The sequence below is a fragment of the Monomorium pharaonis genome, chromosome 8 (assembly GCF_013373865.1).
Source record: "Monomorium pharaonis isolate MP-MQ-018 chromosome 8, ASM1337386v2, whole genome shotgun sequence".
Lineage (NCBI taxonomy): Eukaryota > Metazoa > Arthropoda > Insecta > Hymenoptera > Formicidae > Monomorium > Monomorium pharaonis.
The window spans coordinates 20646346-20661550 of NC_050474.1; the positions used below are offsets into that span (position 1 = coordinate 20646346).

Consider the following 15205-nt stretch of genomic DNA (forward strand, 5'->3'; position numbering starts at 1 on the left):
TACCGACGTGCGTTATCGCGATTTTGCTTTCGGTAACGCAGAGTTAATTTTTTTATGACCTCCATTTGAGATTTCCCCACGTGTAGGTTTATAAAAGTGGCAGCGTAAAAACGCGAAAGTCGTGTTATCTGAAAGAGGCTTAGTATCTTTGACACTTGAAAAAATTATCTCAATATAATTCCGGTAAAAAAAAAAAGAACAAAAAATACGTAACCCCGCGATCGTATGAATCAGAAAGTAGCCTTCTATAGGGTTTTTATTTTTTTTCATTTCGACCACCCGAGATATCCGCGAGTCTCTTTCTCTTTTTCTCTGGAACGCAGGAAAATGGAATATAAGCTTCAAGCGAAATAGAAGCCGGCCCTCGCTCTCTTTTTTTTTTTCCCCCGCGTAATATAAGGGCCGACCACCCATAGCGGCCGTCGATAAAACTTTCGAGTCGGACCTCATCGGGATACCGCATAAAATTTCAATAAATCTAGAAGCGAGAGCACAGGGGGAATGAAGAGAGACAGCTCGATAGAACGGACGGTCGATGTTACAAGACAGTTCGAACTTATTCGCGACTGTTACACGAATTCGGCGCAGCCCCGTGCAGCTGGAATTCACTTCTCTCTTCTTTCTCGTATTTCCATCGGGACTCTATTCCATTGTCCAACTACGCTATCGAGTTTCCGGGGATATTTAGGATAACACGGAAACGCGATTCCACTCATGAAATCGGAAACGTGACGGAGAGGAGTCGCAATCCGGAATGGGGAAACTTGTAGAACACTAATAACGTTGTGAAAATATTATGAAGTTACGAAGTATAGAATCATGTCTCCGATTATCATCGCGCTTTATGCAGCGTACGATAATGCGATTGCTTTTGAAACTTGAGAAGTGTTCGAGGTACGTCAACCTAGAAGTCTAATTAATTTTTAATTTTGCCCGGAAGATAAGATATAGGTGCCGCGTGAACTTTTCTTTCATTTTTATTTGCAACTATTTTTTAAATCAAATTTTTTTAAATCTGTATATCTTTCGGTGCTTCGTAACATCTAAGTGAGATTGTTGAACTCTTGGCCCCTCATTAACAGTGGAAACGAGATTTTCCGAAAGGTCAAGACATGATCGTCTTCTTCTAGTTCAATCTACTTTCAGTTAAGATTGAAATTAAATTTGCCTCTTCAGACTTTTACATAATTAGTTTGGAATATCTCTTCGCTCAATACATTTCACTCAAAACTTTGAAACATACATTTTTTATTAAAATTATATATATTTTATTAATTAGATCTAAAGTATCTAAATAACAGAACAAAAATCTATTTTAATCTTAATTTATTTCTTAATTAATAAATTATTAATTTTATATATTTTAAAAAATTTTATTTTAATTAGTTTTATAATATTTTCTCAAATTTTGTTAGAATTTTACTAATATAAAAATATCTTTCGTGTTTCTTGTTCTTTTATCGATCATTATAAACGAATATTTTATATGTGCTCGAAATTCTCCGACCCAGCAAAGATCACGTCGCACGTCGATTCCGTTTATTTCGAGTCAAGACGCACTAATGGTTAACCGCGGACTCGTGAGAGAGGGAGTTTCTCCGCCTTCGGTAAAATAAACTCCTTTCTTCGCTGTGGACCCTCGGACCTTTTTCGCCGACCCGGAAATCCGGGCGAGCATAAAAATGCAATTAAGGAAACGCCCAACGTCTGGTTGCCTCCGCACCGCGTTACTTCTTCTCAATAGTGTCTTGTCTTTCTGGATCGTCAATCTCCATTCTTTTATATTTTTCTTCAAGCTTATTCCCTTACGCTTTTAGCGTAATGCGCGACAACGTGCGTTAGAGAAGAATCCAAAGTCAGCCGCGCGATTTAGAAATGTAGGACGACACTTTGGGCTTAAAACCAAGCTCCAGGAAGCTAAACTAGAATTTATTTCACGGCGAACGCACGAATGGTACATATACCAGTGAAATAAAAGTATTATTAGAAACATTTCTGTCCGCCATTGAACGTGATACACGCGAAAAAGTTCATCCCACAAAATTCCTAGGGGGAAACGCGCGACTCGTTTCCTCCGCCGTGTAGCTCCCTTGTTCGCTGTGTTGTCGGCAAAATGGCGAAGTAAGGTAATGACGCCATCAGCCAACGAGAATACGGCGTTCCTGATCGAATTTTACGGGCACGGCGGAGCGGAAGGGAGAGGGGCGAAAGGCGAATTTCACCGACGACGAGCCGGCGAAGGCTTTCATAGCGGTACCACGTTAACCTGATTTACGTGATGTGCTCTTAACGTACGCAACGTTACGTCGTTAGGCGCTTGACACATCCGGAATATAGCTCCACGATTGCACCGATGTTCGAGCGAATCGGTAATTTCATTCCCGCGCGTTCGACGTGCGTGGCGGATAAACAAATTGCGGTTTTATTTTTTAAGATACGCCGAGTCGTGCGACGACTTTACGAGCGTAAGGAAAACGGTTTTTCACCGAGTAAGATTCAATATTCGAACTTTTTCTACGGCAGATTTTACACACCTTTTTTATTTACAAATGTCATTGATATTATCGAGTTTTTATTATTAAAATTATAGAGTTTTACACATTCTACATATTCTCGAGAAGTTGTCAATTTTCCACACGCAATGTAGGTACAATGCAATCCCCGAAATGCATTAGCAAACCGCACCATCAGCAACCGCCGCGGTTGCATTGAGCCCTCGCGAGGGGCTCGTTAAACGTGGCCGAGAGGTGACGTTAAACCGCTTTCGCCGATAAGCATCCCGGGCGTCAATAGTTTCTAGGAAAAAGAAGAAAACTTTATGACCGCGCCGCACAATTCCGCCTTTGGACGGCTACTTTGTCACCTTCAGAGAGGAGGAGGGCGGGCGGAAAGGGCCAGAAGGCATAGAAGCGCGAACTCGAGAGACGACGGTGGGCACGAAACGCCTCGACATTTCCACCTCCGGTTGGATATTAGGCGATAAGCTAGCCGTACTGGGGTACAAGGAGCCGAGAAAGGACCAGCACGGCGGTTGAGTCACGATAGGCTAGAAGGTGCGAGGAAGGTGGCGGCACGGTGTATGCATTTGTGTTGTGCGTGCGTGTGCGGATGTGTATGTGTGTGCACGGAGATTGAACTCAATCTAAACTTGCGACAAACTTTGTTCGGGCCCGGGCGCTATCTCTCATACCTCTGTCGATTCGCCATCTACAACCTCCGACCTTGTTCGCGATAGGGCGGAGGTGACGTCCCGGAGACCAAACGGGTTACGTCGCCGGCAAAATGCGCGAGGGGAAACTTACCGGTTACGTGGAGGGAAAGAAAAAGCGTGTTTCTTTGAAACGAACCCTCCATGCGCCAAACTTTGGCTGCCATTCGAGAGTTTATTACACAACGTACACAGAGTAGAGCTTGGATAATTAGATTATGTTGCAAGAGCACAGAAGATATAATTGCTCTGAATACACAGTACCGAAAAAGTTGTCTGTATTTTAACACAGAAGAAAGGCAACAAAGCTATGGCTCGTTATGCAAAATTAACATTTACGACATATTTCATGGTATAGTAAAGAAATTATATTTAAAAACTATTATAATTGCTTTATAGACTTAAATTTGCGTAGCGTATTACAGCTTTGCTGAGTTTTTTCCACGAAAGCTTTTAAATAGATAGGATTATCATGTACACCATTAATTTATGTTAGAAGATAGCTTCTTGCGCAAATCTCATCTGGCTTCGTAGGAATAAATAAGCGACTGCGCTTGGAAAATTGTGATGTACAGAAAGAAATCGTTTAATACCGGAAAAAAAAGTACGGGATTTCATTATGAAAGCGTCGTTACGTTTTTAATAGCCGGATAACCCTCTTCATATATTCGCCGGAGCGGTCTCGGCAAAGAGCAAAGAAATATTAACGAGAAAATGCATTTTCTTCGTCGACGAATAAAAAGGTAGTCTACGAGCGCACAAAGAGCCGAATTAAAAAATTAGAAGTCTGCAAAGGCGCGCCGCGCTGCCGCCAATTAAAAGTCGTTTTAATTCCGCATTGCTCTAAAAATTCAGGTAAAACGCCGCGTGCATTTCCCTTCTTTCGCTTTCTCTCTCTCTCTCTCTCTCTCTCTTTTTCTCCTTCTTTCAATGAGAACTCGCTACTCGCTCGTATTCTCATGAAATTCAAAACCGGTACGAAGTCGTAGAGTAAATCGCGTTTCATCGCAAGGCACCGCCGATGAAAAGTGGAAATTTTCACGCGAGAAAGGAAGCGTTGATAACGCGCGAAACGAGGTTATCGGGCTGAATGTGTGTGCACGGGGCTGAGTTATGTCGCGACTCTCGCGATTTCGCATCACTAGTTTCCGTTATGATAACAAAAGTTACGGCGCGCTACGACGCCTAAGATAATTCCCTCCCTCGCGCGCCATTCCTCTTGAAATTAAATTAAACGCTTTCTTCGTAATTCCACGACGAACTTCTCTTCGGCTACTTAGATACCAGCGAATGAAACGAAAACAGACTGAGAAGCATCGCAAAGATTACACGTCTAAAATAATAAAGAAAGAACGAGCCGTTTAAATTTCATAGGCTGCGGTCGACTTGACGCTACGAATGCTTCGAAACGTTTGATTGACCAATCGAAATAAAGAATTTTACGAATTGACCAATCAAAGAATGCTTCGAAATGTTTGTAGCGTCAAGTGGACCGTAGCCATAGTCGCGTAAAGTTTCAGGCATCTGCTTTTTTTTTTTGGCGAAAAGAAATATTTTTCACTCAGTGAAAAATTCTATTCATTTAGTGCAGAGACTAAGTAAGTGAGGTCTTGGAAATAAAATATGATCGAGCGTATTTACTTTTCATCCAACGAAAGAGTAGATCTAGTTAGTAGCGACGGAAAAAATAGGGCAGACAAGCTATAGATTAATGTGGGACGCATCAATCTCCATCGGTAGCTGACAGCTTATCTGGCCTGCGGCAAAACACAGTTACCACTCACCATCCATATTCACTTATATCACATCCTTCCCTCTTTTGTACACGTCCCTTTGCTCTCATTTCTGGGTAATCATTCTCTGGACACTCGAGGAAAAGAGAGAGAGAGAGAGAGAAATTGTAAAAAGATCGAGCGTCTTGCCGACATAAAAAAGAATCTAATTCTAAGCGCGTTGCGGCAAGAGCGACGCCGCGCGTTACACCGACGGGAAATCAATTTGTTTCGCACGCTTTTATAAAATAGCTTTTTCTCCTCTACAAAATTGGATTTTTTTGTGTTGTATCATCCTTCCGATAAAACCGATTGAATAACGAGTTAGCGGAGAACCCAATTCCTGCAGCTTTCGCGTTCTCTATTGGCGGCTGCCGCATGAAAAATAGAGTAAACAAATTTTGGAGAGGGAGGAGGAGGAGGAGTAAGGGCACAAGTCGCGATATAATAAAAACCTCTCTTTCTCTCTCTCTCTCTCTCTCTCTCTCTCTCTCTCTCTCTCTCTTTCTCTCTCTCTCTCTCGCCGTTAGTCCCTCGATAAAAACCCGCTGTCAAACTTACATTTACAGTTCGTCGTAAATCAGCCCCATGCGCGGAGCGTCGCGCGAGATATGACGCGCCTTTCCGAAAAAGGAGCCGTATTTCGGGACTATGATGTAAAATGAACAAAAAAAAAAAGAAAGCAAGAAATACACGACGTCGACGTCTGTCCCGCTCGTAAAGAGAAAATTTCGTGTCGCTCGTCGCGTGTCTCGTTCCGCGCAATACCGCGGATAACTTCATGCAGCTGCGCTTCTTTGCTCTTCGCTTCGCGCGGGTGCGATCTATCGTGGCGAGGGAGTAGCCAGCTCTCTTCGTTTTTTATTATCGCGCTATAATCGTCCCCCGTACGACCCCCTTGGTGAACGGTAGCGATATGCGCGAAGTATTCGCGAACAGCCCTCGCGGGCAGAATCGCGCCAACTGCACAAAGCGACGCCTCTCGTAACGACGTTGTCGACCGATATTCCGATAAAGTCCCCCGGGCTCAGCTCCATTCAGGAAGCATAAGCCCATAAGGAACGGAGCGCTGTTCGGCGTCGAGTGCGAATTGCGAAACACCCCACAGCACTATATCGGACACAGGCTCCGGGCGAGAGCGAAAGAGAGGGGAAGAAAGAGAGAGAGAGAGAGAGAGTGTCGCAATAAGGTTTTTTTATCAGCTATAACCGTCCATTTCTCATCTTCGTACCATTAGGTCCATTTTCTTCTCTTTTCTTTTATTTTTATCGAGGGCTAACGATGAGCTACTTTGACGGGTCAGAGATCACCGGAATCTCTAATAATACCACAGCTGTCCTCGAAGAAGAGTTTATGATGGCTTAGAAAGCTTTATTGTAGAAAGGCAAATTTTGCCGAGGGAAAAAAAGGAGCGATCATTTGATTTAAACAAATCGGCGGGTTTCCGATTCCTGAAATGTCAGGTGAAATTAAAGAATTGTCGCTATTCCGACTACCTCGTCGCGCGGACGCTTTGCAGGCGGGAAGGCATAAACCTATAAGGAACGACGCGCCGTTCTCGAGGGTCTCAAAGAGAAAGGAAACTCGTGGGGTGTGGAAAGGAGCTTGGAGGAACAGCTCGCACCTCGCAGGGATAGGTATCTTAACGATCGTGTCTGAGGCGGGATACATTGGGCGTGAAATAAGGCGCCTTTGTTAGGGCAGCTTTTCTTTAGAGGAAAGCTCATCCCTCCCCCTCCCTTTCTCCGTCTCCCTTCTCTCGGTCTCCTTTCCTTTCTCCCGCGCTTTCTCTCCTCGACGGAGAGACTTCACCCTCCGTCGCCTTCTCTTTCGTTTCCGTCTCCGTGGCACCCCTGCGACCGCAACCCTCCACGTGAGGTCCTACCGAAGGAAAGTGCGCCGCTACCTCTGACACCTCCTTCCATGGTTTTGCCACGCTCGTTTTCACGAACGAGATGTACGGAAGGGGAGTGTTTCCCCGCGATCTCCGACACGTTCTAACTTCGCGCGTTGAGAGAAACTCGGTGCAATTTTCATCTCGTGGCGCGATGTTAAGCGAAGGAGCGACTTCCTTCCAAAATTATTAAGCAGAAATAATTATAATTACTTGCATTTCCATGACAATTATTTTCATTAAATTCATTTCTTGAAAAATACTCTGAAATACATTTTAAGTGACTTTTGACCATAATTTTATTTTCTTTTATTATAAACTGAGACTGTTTTAAAAATTAAATAATTTTCAAACATCAGAAATTAAAAGAAATCCATTTTTTTATATTTTATTACGTAATATGTTTAATTAATAAATCCGCGCGAGCTTGCCTCCGGAGAGTTATGCTTTAATTACGTAATAATAATAAATTTTATTTAATTAATTCTTAAAATCTAAGCGAAAGCGCAGATTTATCGCAGATTCTTGAGTACATTGTTAGATAACATTATTTAATATAATACAAATATCAATAAATCATCGTAACGATAGACTTTTATATACAAGTGATACACAGAATACACTGCGTTTACTTCAAACAGGGTGGAATGACGCTTTTAAAGAAGTCATCTTTAAACGCGATTGAATCTAGGATCACCCACGCGTGACGCACTCTAGAATTTTTATACACTCGCGCGTAGTATCCTTCAAGCCTGTCACGTCCCGTCTGGCGGAGTATACGACCTGGAAATTTATGATAGACTACGTCGCCGTTGTCAACGCCGCGCCGTAATCTCCTAACGTCGTTACCTGCAACGTACCCCCAACGACAGCTCCTTGACTGTCTTTATCTTCCTACGAGGCGACCCGAGGTCTTGAAATTTCGTCCCGCGACGTCGCCGTCGATCACGCGTTGAAAGTCGCACGAGTAAACTGAAAGAAGAGAAGAGAGAGGAGGGGTCGAACGACCGGAATAAACTCGGGCACGTTTCGTCGATTTTCAATATAACAGCTTTCAATAGATAACAAAAGATTCTCAATATAACGGCTGTGTCGTTCGTCTATCTTTAGCTCTCCGAGACGAGTGAACCAACTAAAATTGATTACATACCCGAGAGAGGGATATATAAATTGTTTACATCTCCAAGTCGCGAATTGAATTCTCACGCGAATAAAGGGAACTATCTTTACGCCAATGTAGTTCGATTAAGGCAGACACGGCCGTTAAATTCTTAAAATCAAATTCAATTCGTTGCCGCCATCGCGATAAAAATCCGCCGTAGATACCTGACGTGGACTCGTTCGCTCCGAGCGTTCTCTCTCGGCGAGGTTGAGATCATATTTGTGTGCCCGTCATTCTTCCTTCTCTTTTATTCATCGCGCATGAATCCGCGGTGCGGATGGAAGTGGTACGAATCGATAAATAGTCAGACCCCGAACGGCACCCGCGACGTTCCGAGAGAGCGCCCGGAATGGAGAGGCGGCACAGTCGGACAAACAGCGGCCGGAAGTATTTCTCAATAAATTTATGAACGGGGGGAAAACGCAGCCGAATTTGCGAGACACGCGATACAACCGGGATATAAACCGTTGCAAGATTCCACCGCGCGGAGGATAAATGCCACGCCGCCGTTAAGGCGTACGTCACTTTCGGGGCAACGAGTTCCAAGTCCTCGCGCGATCATAAGAGACTCCCACTTTGTGGCATTGTGTGCGTGTGTGTGTGTGTGTGTGTGTGCGTGCTTGCGAGCGGCGTTTACGAGACGACACACGCGAGCGAGCTTATGGGCCGCGAGTATCTCCGACGTTGGCGTAACGTCGAACGCGAGCGTATAAATAATGCGGCGTTCCCCCGGTGCCGTTGCACATGCACCGGCGTATACGTCGCTGAATTTATGTAGAGACTCCACGTCGCCTAACGCTTGATAAAAGTTTCAACGTGGCTATTCGCGGCTGCAGATCGAACGATCATTAGGGATTATCGATCGATCGTTCTCCCTCTTTCTCTTTTCCCTTCCGTCGAACGAATCTTTCCGCGGTCGCGCATGTGATAAATTGGCAATTTATTCTCGCTCTGTGCTCAAATGAAATTTAGCGCAACCTTTCCCGTTCGATTATACTCGCGGATGTGGAATTAAATGAGGGGGAAAAGATCTCCCTTTTAACCACGACCGAGTATAATAATGGCATTGCATATCGCCGTGGTTCGCGGAATCGCGCGCAACGCCAGGCACATTTTATTCGATTCGGAATGCATCTGGTATTGAATACGTCTTCGGCAATACACCATACAAATGGAAACATTGTCGGAGACGTAATGCAGTTGCAGGCACAGGGGGGAGAAACGTAACTATTCACTGTGACATCATGTCGCATGTATTCCCGCGGATGTAAAATCGATACGCATTTATATTTTATGTCGCAGCAACGACTTTCTAAGCCGTGCGCGAGACGTACGGTTGAAATTGCGGCGGAATATTCCCTGGTTTACGCTCCGCGCACAGGAAATGCAACAGCGCGGCTGACGAAACGGTATCACACAAGCGCTCTAATATAATTAAATCGTATCACACGATGTATAACACGACTATCAAGTGTAAAACACGACGTCGTTACATCGTCACTCTTACCGCATCGAAGTTCATCACGTCCGCCCTAACGTTTCTACACGCGGGGCGAACAATTTTGCTAGATACAGATCTGAAAATAATTTTAATTGTTAGATTATATGGAGGATGGTCAAATGAATTGCTATGGTGTAAAAATTTTCGCAGCGATGTTTGATCGTCCGACAAAATTATTTTCAAATCTGTATTTAACTAAATTTTTAGATGCCTTGACAAAATCGTACTCACTTAAAAACGATTAGAAGCGCGCAAAGAGAGAACAACTCTACGAAAGAACAGATTTACGAAGTTCTTGCTCGAAAGAAAGGAAGAAAGTCACGATGTCGAAAAGTTTCTTTTTTCTCCAGCCGCTTCTTTCTTTCCGGAGAGAGCGAAATACGGTGCCGATAAACACGAGGCGGATTAGGAGGCGTCTTATCCGGCGACGACGGGGTCGGAAAAATTTGGCACGTCAGATCCGCCGAAATTTCCTAGAGAGCAGACCTGTTTTATTCTTCATCGCGTACACTCGAGAAGGCAAACCCGAATCGCGCCAAAGTCGGATAATCGCGCGCCGCGTGAAACACGTACGGCCGCCCGCCGCGTTTGGGCGCCACTGAAAATTTCAATCCCCGATTTCCATTCTAACGAGAGATCGGCGTATACGTGCCGGCCGCCTCGCCGTAGGGTCTCCAATTTCATGCAAATCGCCGGGGCATCGTCGTAGAGGAAAGAGAGGCAGAGAGGCCGGCGGGGAGTCTCCGACGACGGCGGCGGCGTGACGCAACTGTACCGTGTACTACGGACGAACATGCGAGAGACCGAACGTGGCAGGGCTTGTTATTAAAATACCGTCGTTGAGAGGCCAACGCGAAACGTTCCGTCGACGTTTCGTTTAACCTGGTTCGAGCGAGCTGCAAAATGCCATCGCGATCGTTCCTGATTTTCCGTCCGTGCGCCAGCATACTTACGTTTTATAAGCTACCTCAATTGCAAAACAATCGATATAACCCAGGATTTTTTTTGTTGATATTTTTTTTTTGCGCTGCAATTAACACATGTAGAAGGGGGTCTTTAAAGTTTTTACCGGCTCTGTTTTAATCTCAAAATGTAAGCTCACTTGACTCGATAGTTTCCGCGAGCGGTTTCTCGCATTTTCCGTTTCTTCGTGCTGTGTTAACGGGCGTTTCTCAAAACGCGCTAATGCACGCAGCCAGGGCAAATTGTTTTCCACCGTCGACCGTGTTACTTTCATGCCGTTCCTACGGTACGGCGAATCGTGCCGTACCAAATACTCCGTAATAGTTCCGCAGAATAGGCGCACGCGACAGAATCGCTTCCGGTAAAGTTTCATTATTCCAAGGAGGCGATAAATAGCGACCTGTTTTATGCAAATGGCTGGGTGTAGGCACGGGATCGGCTGCACTCTGTCGCTCCGCAGGGCCATGCAAACAGAGGGAAACAGAGAGAAGGCGAGAGAGAGAGAGAGAGAGAGAGGAAGAGGGAGAAAACGGGGCAACGCCGTTATTAAAGTGCTTGTATTGCGCCGTGGCGTCACGGGAAAGAAGTATCGCGGACTCGCTTAACTCGTGAATAATAAACGGCAGAAACTGGCAGATAACTAGCGCTTTTCCGCGCTCTCGCGCGGGAATTAAATTAAGCTGCAATATTGTACAAATGTGCATTGGCCCTTCGTGAATACGTACATTCGAAAAAATGAGGGATCGAGCTTCTCTCGTTACATTTTCACGGTATTTGACGTTGATAACAATGAATGATGGAACAGCAGCGGTGTCGAACTACATAAATCATCTCAAATATTCATCATTATGTTATGAATGTTTAAAAGGAAGGAAATATAAAACACAAATTCAAGGATGTATATTTATAAATGGAAAGAACAATTTTTATTACTGAAACACAGAGTTAAACGTTACATGAGACTATTAAAAAATTATATTGAACGTTCAAACTGTTGCTAGAGTGTCGAAACTTTGTACAGCAATGTTATATCGTGCTTGAGCGTTCTACGTAATTATTTTGATGGTTCAACATGGAATTTATTTTCTGGTTTGTACCGAAACTGTTAGATAATAAATTTGATCTTTCCGTGTTTAATAATCACGCTATTTTATCGTTTAGCTTTGATAATTCATTGCAACGTTTACTCGCTACGTCTAGTCCTTTCATTAAAGGCTAATTTAGCTAATAAAGTCAACACAACGAAAATTCCAGGGAAATAGGATAGTAACCGTTCGTACGAAGGCTGCACGAAATGCATTCTTCGAAGATATCGCACGCTAGGAGCTCGGGGCGTACACGCTCGTACGAAAATGGCTCGAGGGTCGAATTTCTCCTTTTCGTCGATCAATTCCATGGTAGCTCAACCCGTTCTCTCTCTCTCTCTCTTCCTCCCGCGTCCGATCTCCGTTCGGATATTCATCGCCCGTTTTCGCTGCATTGCGCAGAACGCCGATAAATCGCATTATCCGGGAACGACCGCTGCCCTGAACCGGGCAGCTTATTTGGCTGCGCTTAAATTCCAGTCTAAGCCATTTTCAAAACCCGACGGCGGCGAGGAGAGGCGTCAGCGCCGAACCGACAAAAACCATCGCAGCCCGTTATCCTGAATGCGATATTCGAGCGGAGGTAGAGAGACGGAAGCGTTTTGATGTCTTTATTAAATTTTAATGGCGGGAATACCATCAGCAGCTGCGCGCGCTCGCCGTGGTTCGTAAAGGAAAATGTTTCTCCCGAGATAAGACATTTTCGCGGGATATCCCGATGATTAAAAGAAGAAATTGCTGATTGGTAAAAACAGGAAAAAAGAAATTTATTCTCGTAATTACGTGGGTCTTCAATTTTTCCCATTTTACGTTTCTTATCATTTACGTTCAGAATTATATCATTCGGCATTTTAATTTGTTTCGCGCACATTCGTCAAGTATGTCCCCATGTTTAACGATAAAACGCAATTTATCTGCGCTGCTCTTACATCATGCATTTCCCGCCATTTCCCTAAATCGAACCCGTCCATCAGCGAGCAGAAAATTACGATACTCGTGCACTCGATAAGCTGCCATTTGCGCGGCGAGGATAAAAGTCAGGACGTCTCCCGATCGACCGCGGCCATTCGTCTCCGTTAGTCTCGGTGTAACGTGATAGGATCGATCGTACTACCGGCTCGTAACTCGTCGATCGAACGCCGCCCCGTGTAGTGTGTGTCGATACAAAATTTCTCGTCCCGCTCGCTGAATTACCTCGCGTTAACGTCGCGGCGCAGTGGAAAAAGGCCGGCACAGGTCGGGCAGCCGCGACGGACAGGGGACTCAATCGCCATCGCTGCACACCTTAATTGCTATTGCACCCGCAGTCCCGATCGAGTGCAATCCGATAACGGTGCCCGGAGCGCGTTAAACTCAATACGAAAAGAACATTGCCCCTTTGGGTCCGTTGCACTATATGGCGAACGATCGTGCGGAAGTAGGAATGTAAGATCCGTATTTCTCAAGTGCAATATTCATTTCGCGCACCTTTCGTTTTGGAAAAATTATTAACTGCGACTAAATGTAAAGTTATAATGTAGTAAAAATTATAGAGGAATATTATACGTCCATGCATTTTAGTTTTATTATTTTTTATGAAGCATTTTTTTTTTAGTCGATAACTGCACATTAATTGCAATTAACGAACACGCTATTTCGCTATTTCACCCCGGAAGTTATTCCTCGCCAGAACACGATACAAGGAAAATTGTGCACGGAGTGTACTTGGCACTTCACGACTTAAACTTCCGAGACTCTTAATTGCAGCTGCATATGGTACAAAAAGCGCTCGACGAATTTAGCCGACGAATGCCGATAATGGTTCTTGCGTTATTTGGTGTACGTAATTTTGCATAACGTTGATCAACAGAAAGATTTTTGAAAGGTAAAATTATTTAAAAAATTATTTTTATGCATTAAATTGAATTATATTGATAATTACATTACCAGACGTATAAAGACGTCTTTTATTTAATTCAACGTATAATAATATTTCCTACTCATTTCACCTTTCAAAAATCTTTTATTTTTGTCGATCAATTATCACACGATAATATAAAACTAATATTTAAACATGTGGTATTTTCTTTTTGATATTTTTAATCATTATCGTGGCAATTTCAGACGTTTTAATTTCAGTACATCCCTCCTTTCTTAAAAAGAATCGCCCTGAATGTCAAGCTTCCCACTCATCCATCACATCCTGGATTTGATGGATGGACTAAATGATACAGTAGCGAAGAAAAACACACATCATACCGCATCGAAAAGATACTTTATCGTCGCTTAAACGCTTTTCCCTCGTGCGGTTTAATTTTCCCTCCTTCCGCGCGAGAATCGAAATCGGGATAACCGTTTCGATTCGCTTAGCCGTCGTCCAATCTAATCGACAGGCTGTCGCTTTAATGACGGCTGGTTTTCTCCGCGCGGCGGATACGCGTCCCGAATAATAGGAATCCATCGGAGATTTCGCGTTCGCTCGGGGACACGCGATGAGGGGGGAAAAAGGCGGACACGTCGAAATCGTTTCCCGTGCACAACGACAGCGCGTCCGTCTATTCGCGGCACCTCTCCTAACGTGCGGATATTTCGCTGGACACGTTATTTCGCTGACAAAACCCCGTGGCTCGTTCGCATTCCGCCAACGACGCCGGATCGTATCGCCGCGCGCGCCGGCCCGCCAACAGGATATCGACTGTCCCGTTTCGTCGACTCAATTAACAATAAACGATCGCGATATGCGCGAAACATGTGCAGGCGTGAATTTTCTTCTGGTTAGCTGCAGGAAATTGGATTGCGATGCTTCTCGCTTTTCATCGAAAACGGAGGAATTATCGAATGGTATTGTGGTTTACAGGAGTCTCGGGGAATTTTCGACAAACCCACGGAAACGGAAATCGTAGCTATCGAATATTCCATCTACGGGGAACACACGGGATACTGTCCGCATTTCGTATACACGACAAAGTCATTTCAGCCGTGCGCTTTTGACCAGCATTTTTCTACGTGCACACAGCCGCGCGCGCGCACATCCGCGAGAGAGACTCGCCTTTCATTGACATGCTACGAGTCGCGGTGAATTTCATTTATATGCTAACTGGAGGCCACGTGCGCATTTCTGCATTCCGCCTTGAGATCCCGTCGAAACGTGCCCGAAGATGCCGCGCATCCCCGGTTTGCGCAGTAGAACTCGCGCGACGAGAGAGAGAGAGAGAGAGAGTATCTTTCGCGAAAAGCAACGTGAGCCAAAAATTTTCGTTCGTTGCTAAGCGTTGGTCATCAAATCCAACGACACGGATTCCGCTCGAAATAGACTCGATCGATGTAATTTTACATGTATTATCTGGGATGCTATTAAAATGTCAGCTTACCATTTTTAACGTATTTAGGACACTGAAACTTATTCTTCTTAAATAGCACGTGAAATCGAAGCAGTTTTCATTATCTCGACTATAAAAATCATGCCATATATGCTAGGTTTTTTTTTACTGATTTAATTTATACGCGAAATAATGAAACGATTCTGCTGAAATATGTAAAAATTTAGTTAAATACAAATCCGAAAATTATTTGGTTGGACCATCAAAATAATTATGAAGGACGTTGAAGACAACATTCATTGACTGATAATGCTGCAAAAA

At 44.2% G+C, this 15205-nt stretch overlaps 1 protein-coding gene and 1 long non-coding RNA gene across 8 annotated transcripts in view; one reads left to right on the forward strand and one right to left on the reverse strand.

Annotated features, from left to right (window-relative positions):
- Positions 1–15205, forward strand: part of LOC105838807 (protein Fe65 homolog) — a 154360-nt gene that overhangs the window by 100858 nt on the left and 38297 nt on the right. The gene's annotated exons all lie outside the window — the stretch shown is intronic.
- LOC118646842 lies at positions 163–13542 on the reverse strand. Its single transcript, XR_004964267.1, has 2 exons — positions 5436–13542; positions 163–5068 (listed from the first exon to the last, which is right to left on the reverse strand). It is a non-coding gene; the product is annotated as an uncharacterized LOC118646842 (long non-coding RNA).